Consider the following 23797-nt stretch of genomic DNA (forward strand, 5'->3'; position numbering starts at 1 on the left):
CTTGCTGAAAGCCATGAAGGGTCTGAAGTGTTCCCACAGAACAAAACACTGAGGTAAGGAACAATGTATGAAAACCAAGAAAAGGCAGAGATTTCAGGAAGAGAATGCTGAAAGGTGTCTAAAGCAAGGAAGATGCAGTAGTACAGGTCCTGAGATGGGTTTTGGCCTAAAGCTAGCTTATAACTAGGCTTTGGCTTACACAGCATTTTTTAGAGATTCTTTGGCACAAGAGATCTTGCTTTATGTTTCTTAAATTGATCAAGTTATATGCTGAGTGAAAGTTGTAAAGGTTGTATCCCACTGGAGCACTAGCCTTGTTTGCTTTAAGAAAAGAGATAAAGAAAATAACTTGTATCATATTTTATATGCAGCTTGAGTGCTCTTTATTTTTCTTGTATTTAAAACTTTAATTTATTCTTCTAAATTTACATATTTTTTAATTCATTTGAAGCCTGTTTGGAATTTGATGTCACTTATTACCACATTTCACTTAGTTGCAGTTACTTGTAGAATTAAGCCATCATATCTGCAGCAACTGGATGTCAGAGGACAAAGAAAATAAATTATTTGAAAGAAAATTGAAGCAGCATTTCTATTCTACATTTGAGTTGCTGGCATTTTTTTAGATAACACCAGGAGATGTCAGAATATAGGTTGTTGAAATGATCTATGTTTGGAACCTATGAAGTTGAATTCTGAAAGTATGAAGGAAAAAATGAATACTTCTGATGGACTTCATATATTTTATCTGACATATATTACTTAAATTATTTCAAGTTTATAACAACTACTTTTTCACCCAAGAGTTCCTCTTGAAATGCAACAGAGCTCTGGCAATCCTAATTTTTATTCACCATTTTAACACTTCAAGCACCCCCCACTCCCCACAACCGCTCGGACCAGCTCTCTCTACTTGGTGGGAACAGAGCTGGTCTAAGTGGTGGTGGGAGGCACTGCACTGTGGCTACTGGGTGCTCCGGGGCTGCAGCACTCACTCTGTCCAGCAGGAAAAGCAAGTTGGTCCAAGTGGCAGTGGGAGGCATCACACCATGGCTGCTGGGTGCTCCAGGGCTACCGTGCTTACTGTGCCTGATGTGCGTGGGGGGCAAGGTGCCATTTCCAGCCCCGCTGCACCCAGGCATCTCCACTCGCCCTAACTCAGGAGGGGCCACTGCATCCTGGGATGCTGGAGGACTTCAACTTGGGCAGAACAGCTGTGGAGAATAGCCACACCTTAATGGAACAGGAGCAAAATTTGGTGGATTAGAGATAATCCTGCCCTGGAATGGTATAATTTAAAAATGAACAATGACTGCTTTAAACCACTTAAAAGGTGTTACGTGCAGACAATCCAAAACTGAAGAACTCCAGAAGCCACCTAAAATTACTGTGTAACAAGGCCCTATCAGTAATCTAGAAGTAGTTGGTGTAGTTTACTAATGCTTCTGTTCCTTGACATCTTAGCTGGGAGAATTACCTATAAATTTTCACTAGAGGAAGGGTCCAAGCATTTTCCAGCTGTGTGGCGGACTTACCAATTCAGCCCGGCTCGAATGGGCTCAGAAAATCTTCATTTTGATTGGTGGAGCCCATCCACCAATCAGATAAGGGCTGGGTGGGGCCAACCCCACCCCTTACATGGAGGGAGGGGGGTGAAGAGCCTCCCGGACCTGGTTGAAGCCTGCGTTCTGCAGGTCCAGCAAACCTCTAGAGGTGGAGCCTCTGGAGTAAATAAAAAACACTGCGTGCCCAGCACGCAGTAAACGCATCGGGGACAAAGAAGCAGGCAGGGCTGAGAAGAGCTGGGGAGAACTGCCCAGCGGGCGGAAGCTGTTGCCCAGAAGAGCCCTGGAAGACTCCCTCAGCAGGACCGGAGTGGCGAATGGCTTTGGCTACTGCCCCAGCCAGTGCACAGTGCAGTGCAGTGCAACTTGTTATCCCTAACTCAGTCCACAGTATTTCTCTGCCCTCACTCAATCATAAGCAGCTTGTCAGTCCTAAAACAATCTCCAAGGCTTGCCAGCCCCAACAGTTATGTGACCCTCCTGTGCAGTACTTTATTTGTGTCCTCCCTACGCGCCTTACAGGGGCCCTACATTTTGTGGCTCAGATTTCTAATTCCAGGTTGCCTCTCAGTTAAATCAGTCCTCACAAAAGGCGTCCCCACTCCAGCCTATCATCAGGTCTACCTAAACATACCTGAACTTCACCCAGCTCTGGCCTTTCCCTGGGCCTGCTCAGTCAAAGGTTCTGGGATCTAGCTTTACCAGCTCTATCCTACAGGAGCCTTTCTCCTTCCCTTCCAGGTCCCTTCTGACAAGTGCTTCATGGTGCTTGGATTATATAGCTCTGCAGGGGAGGTACTTCCAGCCTGTGCTGTTTTACCTTAAAGGAGAGCTCCTTCTCTCCCTTTCTTTCTCTTATTCTCTCCATAATGGGGCTGGGGCCTCCTATTATACAAGCCCTATCAACTTGGTCCTGCTCTGCATTGTCCCAGTCCTGACAATTAAGCAGAATAATACCTTGGAGCAGCTCCAAGCTTGTACTTTGAGGCCACTTTCTGGCTGCCTGTTTCGGGAGAGTCTTAAATGGTGCTGGGGTGTGTGCTGGGACTCCCCTCCCCAGGCGGTTTCCTCTGCCAGATCCCCTGGCTTGCACAAATATGAATCAGGAGTGAGCGAGTGGGACTTGTTTTTCAGCAAAGGTCCTGGGCTAAGCAGGACATGGCCCAAGTGACTACTGACTTTTCTCTGTGAGGTAATCAGAAAGATACCAGGCTTCTTTTTCTTCTCCAAGTAGGTTTAAAGAAGAACAAGTTCACATAAGTCAATGACCCCAATCAGTATAAACCTAGTGGAAGGGGAGGATTAGGCCTATTACACCTATGATTTATTTTTCAATTAAAAAAAATAATTACAGAATATACTACCTTGAAGAGACTAATAAACCTTTAAGAGGAAATGGGAAAAAAAGCTTTGTGTAAATATCTCAGCTAGCTTTAAAGTATTGCTAAAAGCCTTGAATTCACATTGGTGAATAACCCTAGATTAAAAAAAAGGATATTCTAGAAGACAAAAGAATGAATTAAAAACCTAAACAATCTTCAGTAATACATTCAAAGGCATAATTAATTTTAGTCAGCCTGTTCTTTCTTTCTAATCTGATTAATACAGATACACCCTGGGAACTGTTAATATTCTGTATATGTGGGAATTGATATTGTTCAGTATTATGAGAATCCCTAAGCCTCCTGTTTATTTTGATTATTTATCATTTTCCATGGAGAACACAGGCAACCTGGGCTCAGAAAAAGATGAGAGTCCATCTCTCCTTGTGGCTATTTTGTCTTGTTTAATCCCCAGGGAACTGTTTGCATTTTCTTCTGTACATTATTTGTATTCCTTCTTCACATTCTGTTTTCTTATTCTATTTTATAAATCATCCCATGTTCCTAAGGGCAAAAGTCTTCTGAGAATCATTTCTGTTGTGCCTGTAAGATTAGCACAGGTCTCGTATCTACATTTTATGATTGAGGCCTGACTCCTAAAGTAGCATAGGGCATAGTATTGTTTAATTTCTTCCTTTCTCAGTTGACTAAGCAGCCTGGAAACTGACTAGATAATATTCCATTTGGCATTTAGCCTCACATTTACATTTACAGGTTGTCACTGACTGTCAGTGTCTTTTTTATCACTCATAGAATGTCAGGCTTGAGGTGAGCGTTTTTCCTGAGAACCCTGATGTCTAAGTTAGACCTCTAGGCACTATCCCAATATTTTAACAGTGATGCTGACTACTCACCGGAACAAACTATCAAGCGAAATAGCAAATTCTCCATCCCTTGATGCCTGCACATGATGGGATACCTTTCTGCAAATATGCTTTTGCTAGCAATATGTCGTTAAGATCAATACATGAGTAAACAGGGTGACGTTTAAGGTCCTGTAATATGCTTCAGATCAGTTTAAGCAACCTAGTGACCCCTTTTAACTTTAAACTCTCTGACTGTATGAACACAAATAATAACAATTAGAAATTAGAACTGTAGAAAAAAATTTAAAAACTTATTTTAAATGAAGTTTTGGAATAATCCTACACAGAAGGAAGAGGTGCAGTAGCAGGAGCAGAGAGGTTGTGCATTTCTCCAGAAGAGTTACTTTAATTAAGCTGGATGTGAGGTGAGGTCTACTGCTGAGCACAAAGAGTTGTCATAAAGAAAAGAGTCTTATTTTCCAAGTATAGCTATGAGGAGTGGGCAATAAGGGACAGGAACTAGAGCAATAGCCTAGTCTCACTAACAATGTGAAATCAACTGTAGCAGCACCACTACTATAAAATCAATAGCTTACCCTGGGATCCCATAGGTCAATCTCATGAACCAGCCATCCTTTGAGGAACTGAGAAGAGCTGAACGTAACTCAGGCTCAGATTTTTTAAAGGCATTTAGGCATTGCCCTGCTTTGTGATGCAAGGGTAAAGTGAGTTTTATTGTGGCTCTAGCCCAGCCTACACTACAAAGTTTTATTGGAAAATCTTATCTTCTGACCTCATATCCTGTGTCCATGTTCAATATTGAGTCCCACTAGCAAAATCCTGTGTTCCCAACAGTCAAATTTATTCACCTCCTAGAGTGGCTTAAGTTCTATGCTGGCACTATTCCACTAGTACAGTGCCTGTGTGGATGGTGCATTACCTGTACAAGTGCAAACTGTTCTCCTGCAAAAAACCCACAATATCCCTGTTCTCAGTGACTGCTTACTTAAATATCTGCTAGCCAGGGACAATGACTGCTCAACCCCACTCCTCCATAAAATTGATAGTCTTTTCTTTTTCTTTTTTTTTTTAGGGCTGGAAGGGACCTCAGAAGATCATCGAGTCCAGCCCCCTGCCCAAAGGGCAGGAAGTCAGCTGGGGTCATAGGATCCCAGCAAGATAAGCATCCAATTTACTCTTGAAGGTGTTCAATGTAGGTGCTTGAACCACCTCCGATAGCAGGCTATTCCAGACCTTGGGGGCTCGGACAGTAAAGAAATTCTTCCTTATGTCCAACCTGAAACGGTCTTGCAGTAGTTTATAACCGTTCAACCTCATCATCCCTTGGGGCGCTCTGGTGGACAAACGTTCGCCCAGATACTGGTGGTCACCCCTGATAAACTTATAGGTGGCCATCAGATCATCCCTGAGCCTGCGCTTTTCCAGGCTAAAGAGCCCCAGGGCTCTCAGCCTGTCATCGTAGGGTCTGCTTCCCTGACCTCTGATCATGCGTGTGGCTCTTCTCTGGACTCTCTCAAGCATCTCCACATCCTTTTTGAATTGTGGAGCCCAAAACTGGATGCAGTACTCCAGCTGCAGCCTCACCAAGGCCGAGTACAATGGGAGAATGACATCCCGGGATTTACTTGAGAAGCATCTATGGATGCAAGCCAGCATTTTGGTCACTTTACTAGCTGCAGCATCACACTGCAGGCTCATGTTCATCTTGTGGTCAGTGATGACCCCCAAGACTTGAATTGTCCCCCTTTCTCCTAGACCCCCTTTGTGAACACACAGGTCTGGTAAAATACCAACATAAATGTCTTGCTCCTGCCTGGTCATAGAAATATAAGAAATGCATACTGGGTCAGACCATAGGTCCATCCAGCACAGTATATTGTCCCTCACAGTGACAGAGTGGATGTTAAGAGGAAGAGTATTTAAGCAGGGTAAAGCCAGGATTTCCTTGGCCTGTGGAGACATGAGACCATGCAAGCCTAGCTGTGGAATTGCTGCAGGAAATTGCTGCTCATTTGGACTTTGAAAAGGATGTGTAGAAGCTGAGGTACAAAAGGAGTGAGCAGCAATGTCAGGACAAATGGGGGAAAAAGTGCCTCAGTCCCACCAAAGGATTGAGGAGACAAAACGTTTTGGGCTACCACCAGAACTGTTGTTACTCTACGGAGCTTGACACAATACTGAGAGGAGACACTGCAGTCAATCTATCTGTGACAGCAGGAACATTTTGGTGTCCAGAGAAAGGAATCCCAGAACTAAACATATTGTAGTTTGTGTTTGTTCCACTACATAGTGATGAAGGATGGAGAGAACCCCACTCAGAAAAGCTCAGACAGAGATTGAAATCTGCTGAGGAAGGAGAAGGGAACTCAGGCATATTAATGCACTTTTTTCACAATGCCTGAAACTTCACCGGTCTTATTTGCAAAAGGCAACCAGGGCAGAGAGTACTGAAACTGCTTTCTAAAGTTACCAGTTTACTTTAAGAGAATGCACTAATAGTATTAAGCAAAGAGTAATAGAATACTTTGAGCAAGCAAAAAAAGCCATTCCCAAATGGCTTCTTTATGAAGGCAGATAAAATTTCTAAGAACATAAGAACAATGCAAATATAATTCGATGTGTTGCCAACAGAAAAATAAATACACTCAACCCAATACATGAGCACTCAAATAAAATACTTTAAAGGTACTAAAGATGCTTGCAAGCAATCCAATAACTGGCCATCAAAAATACATGCTTTTGTAGGAATAGTATCCATATGTAAACATACAACATAGTATTCTAGTTTTTCAGTCTGGAAGTCAAAGTCCAAAACAAATTTACTTGTAGGCTGTGCTCAGACTCAGAGAGGCAGATACAGTATGTTGCTGGCTGAGGGGTCTTAACTAGATTCAGCTCACAGAAGTACCCAGTGACAACTCTCTCCTGAACTTGCAGAGCTCTGACTTATCTTGGCATGAATGTGTCTTTGTCCTCAGGCACAATTTCACTGAGATTTTCAAGCAAGTACTGTTTGATCTTTGCCATCATATCTTTGGCTGTCTTGTTTTTCTGCTACAGTATGACATCTTCCCATACCACTATGCGATGGGCTCTGTTGATACCATCACCGTGAAGAGGCTGGCAATACACATGCCAGGGTGATCTTGAGCTGTCTCAAGTTATTTGCCTTCTCTAGTACTTTTGGTACTTTTTAAGAGCAATATATCTTGCAGGATATAAAGAGTTTAGTAGTGTTTGCTACCCTGTTCTTACATTTACTGTGGATGACAATGTCTCCTTACAGCTACAAAATTTGAAAAGTACCTTTACATGCTCACTATGCTGTACGCTGTTGGACAGCTTTGAACAAGTAGTAGGGTTCATATTTTTATGCAGATACATATGGGAAAAATTTGGTGAGTTATGCTAAGCTCTAAAATCTAATAACCCATGTCTATTTGTCAGTGGGTTTTGTGGAGCTACCCTAAAGGAACATCTCCATTACCTCTGAAACAGTGACCTAGATAAAGAGGAAGAGAAAAAAAACCAGAGACATATTTTGAGATTTACACAAGAATTCTGCATTCCAAGCCCAGGAAACTATGGAGTGGAAGGAATATATGCTGGAAAAAAGCCAAAGGACCCAGAGGTGCATCAGGAAGTTCACTAAGGCATTTTACAGCTCCTCATACAACAAACTAAGATGCTCTAAAGAAAGCTATACAGTGAAACATCTAAAGGTCTGTAACACAACAATCCATGAACTTCATGGTTAATATGCTCTTATGCAGGGTCACTATATGATCTCTTCCCCCTCAAAGCTGCCAAGATGCCACCATATCTTGCAATATTATGCCTTTCATGCAACCCCGATTTAATCCAAGGAAAGCTGCTGTGAGAAGCCCACCAGCAGCCCCTTCTGCATTTTGCTTCATAGTCTTTGAAAATGATTTCTTATTGTCTATTACTGCATGATAATTTTTGGGGGGAAGCCATAATTTACTTACTTTACATTACTTTACCATTTCATTTATTTACAAAGAATCCTTATGGGGAGATTTTAACTTCCATAAGTGTGTCCTAACCCCCAGTCTATAGGAAGATGGTATTTGCAATCTCTCCTGGTAAAGCTGTTCTACTTTCCATGGAAAGAGTCTTTGGGTCACAGGAAGAGAGGCAGCACAGAATAAGAGTGATTCTTTAAGTTAGTGGTTAGGATGCTCCTTTGGGAGAGGAAAGACCTGGATTCCAGTCCCTGCCCAATAAATGTTTATTTTTTAAATTTTAAACAGCCATTCAATAAATTATGTAAGTAGTCTTTAGAGGAGACCTTAGTATCCAGGTCCTCCCTTTCCCAGATGGCTGCCCTAACCATTAGGCTAGAAAGTTATGTTTATTTTTGCTTATAATTGCTAAATCATCATAAATCTCTAGCTGGATGCATCTACATGAGACACTAACTATGCAGTAGCCTAATGCCACTGAGCAGTAGCGTGATGGGCAAAAACCATGCTTATACACTACTGCACAGTAGTTTTAGGCTACTGTGCTGTAAACATCACTAACAATCTGTGTGCTTGCACTACTGCACAGTAGTGCAAGTTACTGCTTATTGATTTAGTATTTGGTTATCCAAGTACTAAACTTAATGTGAGGTAATTACAATGCATTAATCAACATGTAGACATGTCCGCTGTGTTGTGGAAAGTGAAACAGCTTCCACTACTGAGACAGAGAGCCCAGCTCCTCCAAAAAATAGTCAATAATGTGATGGTTAGGGCAATCTAGTGGCCAGTGTGACATATGGGTGCTAATTCCCTTAGGCAGAGGAGTGGGGAGTGAGTTCTCTAACCATTAACCCATTACATAAAAGTGCAGGGCTCTTCCTATGGCTGTGACAGGACTGACCCTGCACGACTTTCTAAAGAAAGGGCTTAAGTACAGTTCTTGGTTGTAACTCCAGAGTGGAGGGAGGCACCTTAGTGCTGATGGGAACAGGGTTTAAGACTTGCCCCTGTTCTCAAGTGTTTCCTACTGTGTATTTTAGACATCTCCCATAATGACTTTTGTGGACTCCCCGGCTCAGGGCTGTGTAGACTCTCCTATGGTGGAAAGATGCCTACATGTTTGATACTACTTGTTGCAGTGCCTCAGTCCTTCTGTCGGTTTAGCTCCCAATGGGTGCATCTACATATGCAATTAATGTGACTGAATTTACTCTGATGCAATCTGCAGCAGAGTAAACTAACCTGGGTGCAGTGTCTGCATGTGCATTTAATCACACTAGTTTACTCCACCATTGAAAAGTATTTGTCTGAAGGGACTGTCCTACAGCAGAGTAAATTAGTCTACTGTGCCCTAATAGTGGCACACATGTAGACAGTAATGCTTTAATATGGAGTAAATTAGTCTACTCTGCAATAAAGCACACACGTAGATGTGCCGAGTCCTACTTTAAAAAGTGGCTTACATTGATACTTGGCAGTGGGCCTTAGCTAAATCACTTGAGCCTAAAGGTACTGATTTCAATGGGCATTAGACACCTACTACTTGTGAGGATCTGGACCTTTGGCCTTGTAAGACCTAAATATCTTTAAAATTATCAAGTTCCCTATTGTGTCCTATAGAAACATTGTGTATTATGAAATTCTATTTTATTAAAAAAAATAAATGTAGGCCTAAATTGACCTGACGGTGACCTTTTTAATAACAGAAAATGATCAAAATAAACAAAGCACAATGCAAATGCAGATGATTTGGTTACTGTAGATTTGATCAAATAAAACAGACAATCTAATTAACCAGTGATTAAATTAAGTAGAAGTCTCTGTATTGAGTGATGGATAATTAACTGGAATTGTATTTACTTACTTTTATTGTACTGCAAAATAGGGCACATCTTTGTCTTTCTTTTCTTTCACTGCAGTCTTTTAATTAAACAAAATCACTTTGGGTACTTTATGCTTGTCTGGGGCTCTATTTAAATAAGGTAAGTTAGAAGGACAAAAGCAAGAAATACTGAAGGTAAATATTAGATCTATATGACCAGGAAACATCTTGCCACAGCAACTATCCTTTGCCCCTGGTTTTCAGAGGTATAGAGCACTCATCATGTCCATGACTGTAGTGGGAGCCACAGGTGCACAGTCCTTCTGAAAATTATGCTCTGGTTGTTCAAATTTAATTTCCAGAGGGGAAAAAACAAACAAACAAACATTCTTAAAGCAGCTCCTAATTTCTTCCTTTATCAACTTCCAGGTTAATCAAGTTAAATTCACAGTGGGCACTGGGTCTGCACAGACTGGCATCTAGAACAGAAAGGAAACCTGAACTTTTGAAATCCTTATCAGAAGATGATATGGAGAGTCTTAAATCTAGGCCATATGAAAGGCTGTTGATCTTAATCTTTTACATTCAGAATACTCATTCTAGAAAATTGCTGTTTTCACTTAATAATAGAAAGTCTTAAATTATTTAAGTATAAAACCCTTCTAAATACAGTTTATCACACATTAGATATTTTTATCTTTAAAATGTTTTCTTAATAGCACAATATTTGCTAGGGCTTTGCAGTATCCTGCAAATACTGTCACAGCAGTCAATATATTTATTCTGTGTGTACACAGACTTGCTTATTTATATATTCCTGTGTTCAGAATACATAATATTTAATGTAGTGAAATATCTGCCAGTGCCATTTTTCACTTAGCTGTGGGACTACTGTCAGTCTGTCTGTTTGTGCACCTATACCTCACTCATTACCATGGTATCTCAGTGAGTCCAGACCCATCAATATCTAAGGAAGAGTTAATAAGCATTAACTCTTGCTGGGTCCCCTAAATGGATGTTTCTGCCCAATGGCAGAGGACAGAAGCCAGTAACAGCAGGGTTCCTGGATATAATGTACTGACTGGGGAAGGAAAGCTAGCAAGGCAGCAGGGAGGCTTTGTCATTTGTCTACCAATGCCTTGCTATCTGCCTCTGGCCAGGTGGCAGGACACTGATATGACAGCTTGTGAACAGGCATGCTTTTTGCCTGTGGTATCTGAGAATACAGAAGAGTAAAGCTAGGGATACTGCAAGCAGTCAGGTAGTGAGGGTACCAGGGAGCAGTAGATGAAAGTGGCTGACTTTTGGTTAGGACAAGGTACAGAAAAGGAAAGTGGAAAAGAAGAGAGGATGGAATAATAGGCCCCCAGCTGGGGGGTCATGACAGATTATAAAACAGGATTGGGGAATGAACAGCAATTGATGATTGTGTGAGAGTTTTGGCCTGTGTTCTCAGTGGTGACAGTTTAAATGAGCAAAGAGCAAGGCCATCAGATTTGCAGTTTGCCCTCTCCCTCCAAGTGAAGTAGCTGCCTTGTTATTTTCCAAGACTAAGGAGATGACTCATGAAGATGTGATGTCTAAATGGGAGACAGAATTGACAAGAACAACTGAGACTAACAGCAAGCTAATTCTCTAGTGAAAACTGTCAGGCTGAAGGCAGGGTTTCCTATGGATCCCCAAGGCCCTCAGGCTTTGCAAATTGACATCTTGTTTCCTCCCAGGACTTGTAAATCCTCTTCCTCTGAGGGAAATGTGCAGGAGAGTCTGCAAAGTGACTCCTGAATGTTCTGGCCTCCCTGCCCCTGAGAGTGTTGACCACAGGAGATTACAGCACGGGCAGCAGTTCATCCACTCATATGAAACTAAAGTCAATACAGTCTCTTTCAGTGAAGGAACTCGGAAGACTTAGAACATTATGATGGTTCTTTATTCAAAATTCCCAAGGTTCTTTAAAAAGACATATTTTTATGAAGAATAAAAACCTATTGGGGCGAGGACCATCTTTCTTTGTAGGCTGGGTGTGGAGCATGAACATGTCCTGATCCTGAGTGAGGCCTGAAGTACAACCCCTGCAACCCACCTCCATAGCGAAATCTAAAACAAATAAGAAAGTAATCCCCCTCACCCTCTAAATATTGCCACCAACAACAAATCTGCTGGACAAGCATATCTGAAGATTATTGTGCACTTTTCCAATGTGAGGTGTCTAGCAGCATCTTCTACAATATATGGTATTGGCTCTTGTCAGACAGGACCAAACATGATGGGCCATTCATTTAATCCAGTTTTGCAATTTCTTGATTTTAAGTGAAGCTACTTCCACTAAGCCGATGCTGAATGATTGAGCTTATATCAGAGATAAAATAGTTTACTCCACATAAACTCAGGGGCCTCATGTGGGAGCTGTTTTCTGGCTAGAGGATGATCTGTCTGAGGGTTGGCCTGGAGAAACACTTCCTTAGCATTACCAGTAATTTCCTGACTGCCCTTTCTTACTGGATTCTGAAAGCTTGTCAGGGTATGTTGTTTCAGGTGAAGGGTTGTGAATGTATTTGTTTGCTTGGTTTTTGCTTTGTGGCATAGCTTCTTTCACTGTCTTGCAATGTTGTTTGAAACAGTGAGCTATTGAGAACTGCTGAGCCTTAACAGCTGTTAAGATAGCCTTGATCTATGTTAAGCTGCAAGCCTAAGCTAGGCAGGCAGCAAGTAACACCTGGAACAAGCAGGGCCAATGAACAGGGGAATCTGACTGGGAGTTTGGAAGGGGAGTTCCCTCTCGGTATTTTAGTGACTTGCATACCTTTATTTCATGTAAGCTTGCTGAATTATCAGCAGGGCAAGGGAAGGAAAGGGAATTTTTTTGTTCTAACAGAGACCAACAGAAAAGGAAGTGTCACAATGGCTGGAAGATGCTGTAAATCATTATCATTACCAAAATCATTATGCTATTAGTTACTCCTCTTCCTGTACCTCTGCAGGTTCTGTCTATATATGATCTCTGACCTCACCTACTTTCATTCAGGTCCCAGCCTTGATTTGCTGGTAATGTGCATTGCATGTCACTGCCAAAGAGAGTCAGGTGGAAGAATACATCCTGGACAGGTGCCTGTTGGTTGATTCCCTCAAGAAACCAAGGAGGGAGCTGAAGGAGGTGGTAAGCCTTTGAGAATATGAGTCCAATGACATGTTGCAAAAGCAGACCCTTCAAGGCTGAGGAAGAGCCCAGAAGAGAACATTATGTGGAGAGAGGAGCTAACTGCTTGGGACAGGGTGCAAGCAAGTAAACTGGGGAATGACTAGTTAGGCTGAAGAACTGCAGAAAAGGGCCTGGGTTATAACAGACCACAGGCTAAGTCAACAAGGTAACATCATTTCAAACTGAGATGAATTAGCAGAGTTTATGCAAGTCTTGTAGAGTGATTTCCCCCCCCCCCCCCACTATATTCAGTACTAGTAAGGCCCAGGTGGAGATCCAGAGGAGGGTGCAGTGACAGATTTCATAGATTTCATAGACATGTGACAGAGTCACACCCTCCTTTTGGACCACACCACACAAGCAGCTGGGGACTTTAAGTCCCTGAATCAAGTAAGAATTCCCCCCCAACTTTCTTCTCTCCATGCTCAGGAGCATGTTTCCTCTCTTCCTACTCCCCTCTCTCCAACGTGCTGCTGCTGCTGTTTCTGGCTGACCTGGGAAGAGTGGGAGCTCCAGAGCCACTCCTGCCCTGTTACATCTGGGTTATGGGGAGCTAAGCTGAGCTGGGGATAGTGACTGTGGCAACAGCAGGCAGGTTCTTCCTCCCTGCCTGATCTCCCTGGGTTTTTCCTGCCAGCATGGGAGAAGACTCAGTGAAGGGAAACCTGGGATAGTTAAGCACTAGAACAGATTAGTCTATCATTGGAAGTCTCAAGTGTATGTTAGACAAACATTTATCTAGGGTTCTTTATATGAGGATAATTCTCGCTTGACCATGGGGTTGGCTTAGGTGGCCTCTTGAGGTCGCTCCCAGACCTGCTTTTCTGATTCTGTGTCCATATGCTGCAATGCAGTGTCATGCTGAGATACAGTGCTGCAGTGCTCAGATGAGATTAATCTGCTACTTGTTAGTTTGCAAACTGGATATAGAGTTTATTGGTTAGGGTGCAGTGACCATTACTGAGGTCACTCTCTTTTATGGGAGCTAGCAGATGCAGAGTGGAAGCAGTACAGTTTCAGTGCAGTGCTGCTTTGTGGCATATAGATGCACTATAAATGGTATTTTATTACATGTTTTGTGTGATGTTTTTTGATGGTAATGGCAACAAAGTCAAAATGTCAAAATCTTCTGTGTTCAAACAGACTAAAGGTGATTTGCTTTTCTCAAACTGAACTGTGACTTTTAATATGCTTCAGACAATGCTCTGTGCCTGGATTCCTCTTTAGCAGGTATTTTAATTGAATCCTACTAAACATCCTTTGGCTGCTTTCTAGATCATTTTTACAGATGGGCAGACAACAAACATAAGAAGTTTCTTGAAAAAAAATTCTTACAGTCAAAGCTTATAGAAAGTCTGCTGTTGTGCTCAGTTCTTATGGATTGTTATGAGGACAATGGATTTAGGTTGAGAAACAATTAGAAGGTAAGCACTCAGAGGTGATTCACTTCTTGCACTCCTGTAATTACAGTTTAAAGCTACCAGCTACCAAAAGCAGTCATCTCAATCAATTAGTATGTGCATCTGATATGCCAGGAAATAAGTATATTTTAAGAATGTAACAGACATTACATTATTGAAAATCTGTATATTTGTCTCCACTGTCCTGCAGAACAGTTTTTACATGTAGGGTCTGACTTTCCTAGGTCAGTTGTTCTCAGTCTTTTTAGACTCAAGGCATACCTGGAAAGACATGAGGCACACCTGGATAAACTTGAGGCACCCCTCAGAAAATGCCAGGTCTTTGTTTCCACTTTTTGACTACAGAAAAATAATAGAGCAGTTTATTTCTGTTGCAAGGAGCTCAAACCACAACTATGGATTTCTATTTGAAATCTCTGGGTTTATTTTGTGAATCATGTTTGTAAACCTAACAGTACTAACATAGTGTAGCATCCCATGGCACCCTTGAGAGGATTGAGAACACTGTCCTAGGTGCTGAACTGGCAGTTGAAATCAATCAAAACTGCAACAACCACTCAGCACCTTTTGAAGTTCAGACTCACCAGCCTGCTATTACCTCATATTAATAGCAGTGGTCCCAATGATTTTTAAGTGAACAAGGTTAGCCTACTGGATCAAATTAAGCCCTCACTTCCACCTGCATAACCCCACTGAGAACAAAGGGGTTGTACATGAGAACAAAATCTTACCCCTTGTTTACAAGAATTTATAGCAAGAATTTTAGTTGTGCATGCTCCCAATTCTTAATCTTTCTCTTCTTATACAAACTCATTACTACTCTAACTCTAAAATATTTTTCTGAATTTTGTGTTCAGTTACTGAACTACTTAAAATATGAAAGTTAATGGACTGGATGCAAAGTTGGAATGTATACAGGGGTTATATGATGGTTCTAGAATTATTCTTATAATAGTTTGTTTTGTATTTAAAGGGATAGTTTCAGGAAGGTACACACATCTCTTAAATAATACCAACAGATATAGATCATCTGATGATTAACATGTAAGCAGAAAGATAATCCACATTTTACAGTTAACTGCACTGCTATCCATAGACAAAAACCTTACATGAAGACCCCTACCTTTTGTTCCAAAAAGCCACCGAAGCCTGAAGTGAGCTCTCTGCTCCACCAATGATGAAGGAGCTCTGGCAGAAAAAGGAAGGCTTCTAGTGATTGTTGAGAACAGGGATGGGTTGAAAACAGCAGCTAAGGAATACTAAAACCACTGATAGAATGTCAGGATATTAGCAGGCAAACTAGCCAAGAAAGAGCAATTTCCAATTTTTGAAGGTCATTTGAGGTGCGTATAGTGCACCCTATTCCCTGGATTAAATATACTGTTTTAAGTGTCTCCCACAGTTCTAGTATTCATAGTACTTAGGGTCGGAAGAGACCTAAACAGATCATCAGGTCTGACCCCCAAAGAGGGGTCTGTCTCTGGTGTTAACTGTTGCTGTTCAGAAAGAACAACTTTTGAATTTCTCATTTGATAATATTTTCAGCAAGCTGTGATACACATTGGTCACCAGAAAAGAACTGGTGGGCACATCTATACAGGCGTTTACTCCAGCTTAGATTTACTGTGCAGTAAGCAGTAACATCGGTGGCATACACATACCCAGTAAGGGTTTTTGGGTAGGTGTCTACATGTGCAGCTCCCTGAGCAGGGGTATGGGGCTTCTAAAGAGCTGCAGGGGAGGAGCAGGTCCCAGCCACTTGCCCTGATAGTTTGCTAATACCTGCCCCACTGGCAGATCAGGACAAAGGACTGGGGCCTACCCCACACCTGCAGCTCTTTCCAAGCCCCATGCCTCGATCACCGGCATGGGGCTGGGACCTGACCCTGATTAGAACAGTTCTTGGCCAGCCCCAGGCTGTGTGGGGAAGTCTGCATGTGCAGCCTGGAGCTGGCTGGGGACTGCCTAAAACAGTACTGTCTCCAGCCACCTCCAGAATCCACGTGCTTCCCCATACAGCTTGAGGTTGGCTGGAAACTGTCCTGGTCAGGGGCAGGGCCCAGCCAGCTTCAGGCTGGGCAGGGAACTATCCCCATGCAGGGAGCTCCCAGTCCCTGCTCTGCGATTGCAATTGGGATTGTGGAGTCGGGGCTGGGAACAAGCTCTGTGCCTGTTCCCAGCCTCAACGCTGCAATTGCAGAGCAGGGGTAGGGAAAAAGCTCCCAGCCCCCACTCCATGATCATGATCAGGGAGCAGGGCCTGGAAGCTCCCTGCTGCTGGGGAAGGGGGACATTGCCCCCAACTGGGCACACAGGGTAGGGGCTTGGGAGCTTGTTCCCTGCCCTGTTCCATGAGTGTGGAGCTGGGTGGGGAACAGGCTATGGGGGTCAGGCTGTGCTTATGGAACTGGGTGAGGAACAAGCTCCCCAGCCCCCACCAGCAAAGAGCTCCCAGTGTGGCTCCGTGATTGTGGGGCTGCTGCTGGGAGATGCTTATTTCCCAGTCCAAGCCCCATGACTGTAGAACAGGCTGGGAGATGAGGGTGTCTCAGCCCCCTGCTCCTCGATCGTGATGGCAGAGCTGGGGCTGGGAGATAAGGATTTGTTCCTGGTCAGTTGTCTACACAAGTGCTATGGTGCCATTACTAAGGTACTTAAGAAGTTTCTTGTACAAGAGTAGGTAACTTTTTTCACTTACCTTGTGAATCCTCAAATGGCTTAGGCAAGGGGATGGCAACATATTCTAGCAAGGGGCCAGTATGACCCAGCCTGGGTCTGAGGTTGGTTGGCAGTGGGACTTGGCCATCCCTGCCACTCAGCAGCAGTGTGATGTGGACAAAGCCCCTGTCTGCCAAAGCCCCTGCTGCCTGGCTGTGGTACAATGTGAACAAAGCCCCTTGCTACCAAGTGCCACTGAAACCACAGCTCTGCAGACTGGGTTGAAAGGCTCCCGGCCTATGGGCCAGTTTGCTGTCTGATGGGCTTAGGTATCAGAGAGAGTTGCTAAACTACTCAGCACTGTTAGGACTGAGATGATTCAAAGCTCAGAAGTAAACCTTGAAGCAGTTAGGTAACTTCAGTGTAAAAAACTGTAGACTTTAGGTTCTTCCATAGTAAGGCAGCAATGTAGAAAGGATTCTGAGGATCTTTTGGATCCTCAGAATTTTGGATTTAGGCACTTAATGTGGCACTGTGGTGCCTTAATCCTACCTTGGGACCATTATGGAAATGGGAAATAGATTCTCATTTGTTCACTTGCCAGAGCTGCTGAGAGCTTCCATTTCTGAGCCTCAGCTGTGGTAATCTATTTAACGTACACTCTGAACAGGAACAGCCTTGCTCCTATTGATGCTGGCTGAAAAATGCTCATTGATTTGGGAATGGAACAGTGGTTGGGTCCCAATGAGGAGCCCAACTAATTATCTTGGTTTAAGTGTATTCAAGCAGTTGGCCAGCTTTTGATATGGACTGAAGGAGCCAAATTAAGATATCCAAACAAATAGATTCAACTCCTATAACTTCAGCATAATTAGGTCTGCTTTTCCTAGGCTGATTTAGATCCAATTTTTTGTACATACCATGTGTATGTTGCTTTTTCACATTTCTGTATAGAATTGAAATGTCTTAGAAAGAATCTACTTTACAAGCAAGAGTAGAAGTATATTAGGGGCATGACTGCAGAATTGCAAACAATAAAAAAACAAAATGTAAAAAACCTTCTGCTCTCCTATTGATCCAGAGGAGTGCTGGAAACATTACTATGGCAACAATTCTTACCCACTGGAAGAAGCATCCCTTTATCTGTGCATAGGAATGAGGAGGTGTTTTTCACTACTGTTTTCCCACTTGCCCACTCCAGATGTGCTGACCTTGTGACATCAGCTCTGCTGCAGGAAGTTTTGATTACATTAAACTTGGAGAATACTTCATTTGCTCCTACACGGTGTCAACAAATATTATTGACCTAAAGCATTCATAGAAGATAAAGGGCATGGAGTTCATATTTTCCTAAAAAAGTAAATCCTTCCTTCCATTTAAAGCCACCCAGATTACCAATGTGAATAAGAGCCATGGCTGCACAGGTCCCTTGCAGTGTTGTGTATGTCGCTTAGTTATGTACGGCTTCAAACCAATCACAACTACAATGATTAACTAATGAAACTGTGAAGCATCTATTTTTTGTACTACTCTTTATATGGACAAGTAAGAAAATATGTTTTTTGCTCCCTTCTTTAATTGCAGGAATGGCTTTATAAGATCTAGCAATTAGCAAGAAGACTAATAAAATTAGCAAGAAACTACTTTGCGTTATGTGGTTGAAAAGAAGGTCCACATCAAATACAGCCTGAACTCTAAGAGTACTAATACAAATCTGGATGTTTATAACAGTTACTATGCCTTGTACAGTCTGTAGGTGTCTCCTGTACTAGGGGGCTCACCCCCCTTCCCTTCAACCTTCACATAGGCAATTTAAGGCAAATATAACTCAGACCACTCTTGCAACTCCTGTTCCTCTGGTTTGGGGGTGGTAGTGGCTATGAGTCCAGGAAGATTGTTCTTCCTCCTTCCTCTAACTGGCTGAAGAGAGAGAAAATATTATGTGGGGTAGGGTGCTAGTCATGAGAGCAGAGAAACAGCCTGGAAGAAAGCTTGCAAACACCCACTCCACTGCAGAAACTCCTATTGCTGTCCTGATGCTAGAGAGCTGAAGAAGCAGCTGTAAGCATTTTCAGAACTGTTCATTTGCCAGCCTTTTCCCTGGTCTTAGGGCAACCCATGATGTAACCAGCCATGGGAGCAGCACAAGTAAATGTGACTGCCCATCTGGGAACCCACTACTGCTCCATGGAGCCTTGAGTCTGTGGGAGACGAAGTAGGGGGCTGAGAAAGGCAGGTTCTGTCAGTCTATTTTTGTGTGAAGTGAGTGTGTCTACGTATTCATTAATGAGCTGTAGTTACTGCGCATTAAGTTTAGTACTTGGATAACCAAGTACTATATCAATGTGCAGTAATTGGCAATACTGCACAGTAGTGCTGGTGCATGGCTTTTTAGTGATCCTAACGGTGCAGTAGCCTAATACTACTGTGTAGTAGTGTATTAGCACGGGTTTTGCCCTGCACGCTACTGTGCAGTAAAATTGGGCTACTGCTCAGTTAGTGTCTCATATAGAGGCACCCAGTATTTAGGCTTCTTTAGCTGGCCCCTCCAAAAATTTCTAGTTTCTTACTTATCTCATTGGAGTTATGCAGTCTTATTTTAAGTCCTGCATGTCCCTGCTTATGACTTTCAAATTGTATCCATTCTAAAAGGGGTGAAATTTAGGGCGAGTTAGGAAAAATGAGAAACAGTCTGGGGAGGAGTTGGACAAGCGAAAATAAAGAGGAAAAAGACTCAATAATTCAGGAGTATGGTGGAGGAATGGAATAAACTTCAAAACTTCAATAGACCCATTAATGTCCTTACAGACCTGTTTTTAAAGATTTGTTTCTTTTGGAGCCATGGTTCTCCTTGCTGTCCTTCCTAAACATTGCACCTTTGTTGGTCTTCGTCCTCCACATCAGAGGGAACAGAATTTCCTTGGCACTGTTCATAGATATTTTATAAAGTGCTTTAAAAACCTCCAGAATGGAAAAAAATGTAGAGTTGACCTATTAGGTTGTTTAGTTTGTCTGTTACAGAAGGTTCCCTCCTTCCTCCATTTGTTTTTGGTTTCCAGTCTGGATTTAATAGTCTCAGAGAGTGGGACTTGAAGCTCTCAAAACGTGAGGTGGTATTTAGGATATCCTTATCATTCTGACAGTATAAATCTTGACAGTCTCGTGTATTTGACGGAATAGGAAATGCCTCTCAACTCATCAACTAAGCCCTTTTGTGTAGCTCTAAAACTCCCCAAGCTGAAAATGAAGAGCCTCTCCACTATTTAATAAAGTAATAAGCTCTCTTCCTTCCTTTCAGTGTATAGGATAAATAACTAGTTCAGTTACAAGGAATTTTGTTTGTTTGCTTGTTTATGTTTTTGCATGTGAGTGAGTGGGTGCTTTGTGTGTCTGCGTGGGAAGAAATATTGAGGGAAAGCAAAGTTGAAGAAATGAAATTTGTATCTAGTTCTGAAAAGGGGGAGGTCTCTGCTCATCCTCCTCTTCTGCACAAGTGAATTCCACCGTCTTAATCTTCCATCTCTGAAAGTTCATCCCCTGCATTTATAAGTCTTCCTCTATTAACTGAGTTTCATTGTTCCAGTGAAATGTAATTATCAGTGGTTGCTGAGAGAGAAGCTGTGTGTGTCAGGTAGCTTGGATCAATTCCCTAGAGGGGTTTGACTATAAGGACAGAGATCTTGAACTGGATTCTGTATCTGGTGGTGAGTGGTGAATCTGAGTAGTAATCGGAGCACTTGAGTAACATGTTCATTGCAGCTATTACTAGCATTTTTAACCTATTAGACAAAAGTCCATCTTATATCCAGCAGTTGTCCAGTAAAACAGTTATCCCATCTTCCCACTCCAAATGCTTTTCTGTGGGGCCGTATACATGTAATTTATAGATTTATTTTTTGGCTACAGGTATGTAAGACATTATTGAAAGTGCAGTATTATTGTTAGAAATAGGCCTGAACCTGGACACTTAACTCCAAACCCTCTTCTCCCTGAATTTTGGGGAAGTACTATGGATTCAGCTGTGGATACATATTGTATTTCTCAGGCCTATCTAGGAAATCTAAACATTCCATATTTTCAGAAAACTCAGCATGAGATCCACATGTACAAATGTGTGGTACGGCACATTAACTGTAGTTGTAGGCCTCGTGGACACACATCAGGCCCCATTAAGGCCAATATACTTCTCAGTGACTTCATAGTCATAGTCTATGACAGAAGTAGGGATGGAATACACCTCCAGAGGTCACCTAAGTCCAAAACCCTGTCTGAGGCAGGATCAGCACTATCCAAACCATTTATACAATGCATAATCTAAACTCTACATAAGATTCCCCTCAACCCAGACACAACACAGAGCTAACGGCCATAAGTAAAGCAGGGGAAACATGGCAGCCAATGTCCGGCTTCTATGAAATGTCAATGTAAGTTCAAGACATCCTGGGTAGAGGGCCACACCCTCTGCTACAGAGGGAGGCTAAACCCTCAAGAGTTCATACCAATCTGACCATGGGGTAAAGTTCTTTCCACAACCCAAATCTCATGATTGGTCTGACCTTGAGTGGAGGGGAAAGACTGTCTAGCCAGGAATATCTGGCTTTGGTCTCATCAAGAGCATCAGCACTTCCCAGTCAAAGTCCCCAGCCTTGGCTCTAGCCAACCCCCCATGCCCCTGAGGGAGGCTTAACAACACCCTACAAAGGAACTGTTCTTGATTTAGACCTGTGTAACTCGGTAGAATGTGTCCCAGGTGCCAGAAGCCCAGAGAAGGATGCTATTTGGGGTGCCATCATGACAAGGACTAGGATTCAGAGAGAGCTGGACAAATTGGAGGACCAAAATAAATCTCATGAAGTTTAATAAGGACAAGTGTAACGTCCTGCATGTTGGACAGAGCAGCCCCATGCACCAGTACAGGCTGCAGACTGCTTGGCTGGGCAGCAGCTCGGCAGAAAAGGACCTGGAGGTTACAGTGGATAATAAGCTGAATATGAGCCAGCAGCCTTGTTGCCAAGAAGGCTAACAGCATAGCGGGCTGCACTGGTAAGAGCATTGCCAGCAGATTGAGGGAGGTGATTCTTCCCCTCCATTCAGCACTGGTGAGGCCACATCTGGAGTACTGTGGCCAGTTTTAGGCCTCCCACCACAGAAAGGATATGGACCAATTGGTCCAAATCCAGCAGAGGGCAATGAAAATGGTGAGGGGGCTGGGGCACATGTCTTATGAGGAGAGGTTGAGGGATCTGGGCTTATTTAGTCTGTGGAAGAGATGACTGAGAGGGGATTTAATAGCAGCCTTCAACTACCTGAAGGCTGGTTTCAAAGAGGATGGAGTTAGACCAGTGATTCTTAACCTTTTTTGTACCAGGACCCATAGATGGCCTGTCCTGATCCAGTAAATTGTTTAAGTAGAAAACACACAAGTATTTTAGCTCCAAAATACTTATTACATGCTACAAGTTAAAGCAGCTCAACAGTCTTAATTTTAAAGACAGAAATCAATGTCAACAGGAAAACATTAACAGCAGTATCAACATATGGCCCTCCGTCACTCCCAAGTGACATTCATCATTGTGGAATTTGAAAAAATACTTTAAACTGACCTGGTGGTGCCCCTCACTCCCAACCCGTAGCCCCTCACTCCTGACTCATAGGCCCCTGGCCCTGCCAGTGCCCTTACTCCTGATTTGCTGCCCTTCACCCTCAGGCCCCAGACTCCCCATGTGTGGGGCATGGCAGGGCATGTATCCCCCCAGATTTGTGCGCTCACAGTGGGCACGGGGATGCAGCCTGGCTGGACCAGCATGGGCAGGAGCTGTCTCCATGGCGCCCGTGCTGCCCACCAGCCCACCTCCCCTCCGCAGTAGAGCCATGGCCTGAGGGGAGTGGCAGTGGTGGCTGGGCCATGGTGGCAGGGTAAAGCTGTGGCCTAGTATGAGAGTGGCTGGTGGTGGGAAGCGGCGAGGACAGCATGCCCTCTACCCCAGGTCATTATTCCTCACATTGCTGGTGGCATGGCTGGCACAGGGATCCTGGCAGCAGCAGTGGCAGCAATGAGTTTTACTGCCCTGCTCCACTCTCATGCACCGGGTGCTGTCTGCTGGGCCTCAGAGGAGGCTTCTGCCTACGCCGGTCCAGCCAGGCTGCAGTCCCATGCCTGCTGTGGGTGCACAAGTCTGGGGGGCACATGCCCCCCACCACATAGCGTGTGCTCCCCCTACCCCATGATGCATTGTCTAAGCCCCCCCATGGACTTACCTGTGGGGAGCTGTGGGAGCTGCTCTCCACGCTGCCTGGCTGCCCCGTACATGTGCACGCGCACACGCACATAGCACCCACTGCCTGATCGTCCTCCTCCCGCTCCCCCCAGCCCCAAGCAGCCCCCTGCAGGCTGGAACCGCTGCCAGCCTGAAAGGGGAAACCTGCCGTTTCCCATGTTTTTCTCCTTTAAAAGAGAAAGTCTGTTTTTTTCCATGTTGTTCTGCGGCAAATGGGAAAATCCAGATCCCTGTAACATACGGTGAAGCATGTTGGCTGCAGGGGGACCCCCTCCCCCCCATTGCTGACTGGTGGCTGGGGCCCCCCTAAGGTGACACCAGTCGCCCATGAGATCAGTGGTTCTCAACCTTTTCTGCGCCAGGACCCATTTATAAACATGGGTGGCCCATCCCAACCCCGTGCCCCTCACTCCCGATGCCCTACCTCCCACCCCAGGGCAGGGGATGGGTGTGTGGGGCAATGGGGGAGTGTTTGGGGCAACAGGGGGCTCACAGGCTGGAACACGGCCCGCCCGCAAGTGAAAAGCCATGGTTTGCCACAGGTTTTTCTCCTTTAAAGGAGAATCCATGTTTAAACTTTTAAAGTTTGTTCATATCTTCCTGAGATCCACTTTTGGGTTGGGACCCACGGGTTGAGAGAGGCTGGACTAGATCCC

The 23797-nt window shown here is 43.7% G+C and overlaps 1 protein-coding gene across 1 annotated transcript in view; it reads left to right on the forward strand.

Moving 5' to 3' along the window:
* Positions 1-23797, forward strand: part of SPACA1 (sperm acrosome associated 1) — a 114506-nt gene that overhangs the window by 79123 nt on the left and 11586 nt on the right. The window lies entirely within an intron of this gene.

The sequence above is a fragment of the Alligator sinensis genome, unplaced genomic scaffold (genome assembly GCF_000455745.1).
Source record: "Alligator sinensis unplaced genomic scaffold, ASM45574v1 scaffold658_1, whole genome shotgun sequence".
Classification (NCBI taxonomy): Eukaryota; Metazoa; Chordata; order Crocodylia; family Alligatoridae; genus Alligator; species Alligator sinensis.